Here is a 358-nt window from a genome sequence, read left to right as displayed (position 1 = left end):
CCTCCATCTCTTTCACCACCACCTCCACCACCACCACTACCACCACATGATTAGCGTATAACACTGTCAACCTCATGTCTATTTTAGTCATTATTCACAATTACAATAGTTTTATATTAAAATTTACCAAACAATTTTGACACTGCTTTTTGTACTAACAGCACTTTAAAATCATTGTTTACCAAACATGTAGCTGCTTTACTTTACAGCAATCCCAAACTGGCCCAACGAGTAATTAAAAATAGGGACCTACGAAAGCAGATTTAGAGGACCAATATGATCATTGGCTGCCAATGTAGAAATATCAAAGGGTAGTAGGTTTATTTTAAATTCATCCAGTAATAACTAGAGATCGGAA

Source organism: Prunus persica, chromosome G1 (genome assembly GCF_000346465.2).
Source record: "Prunus persica cultivar Lovell chromosome G1, Prunus_persica_NCBIv2, whole genome shotgun sequence".
Taxonomy (NCBI): Eukaryota; Viridiplantae; Streptophyta; class Magnoliopsida; order Rosales; family Rosaceae; genus Prunus; species Prunus persica.
The sequence above is the reverse complement of the archived record's forward strand: the minus strand, read 5'-3'. Positions refer to the sequence as shown.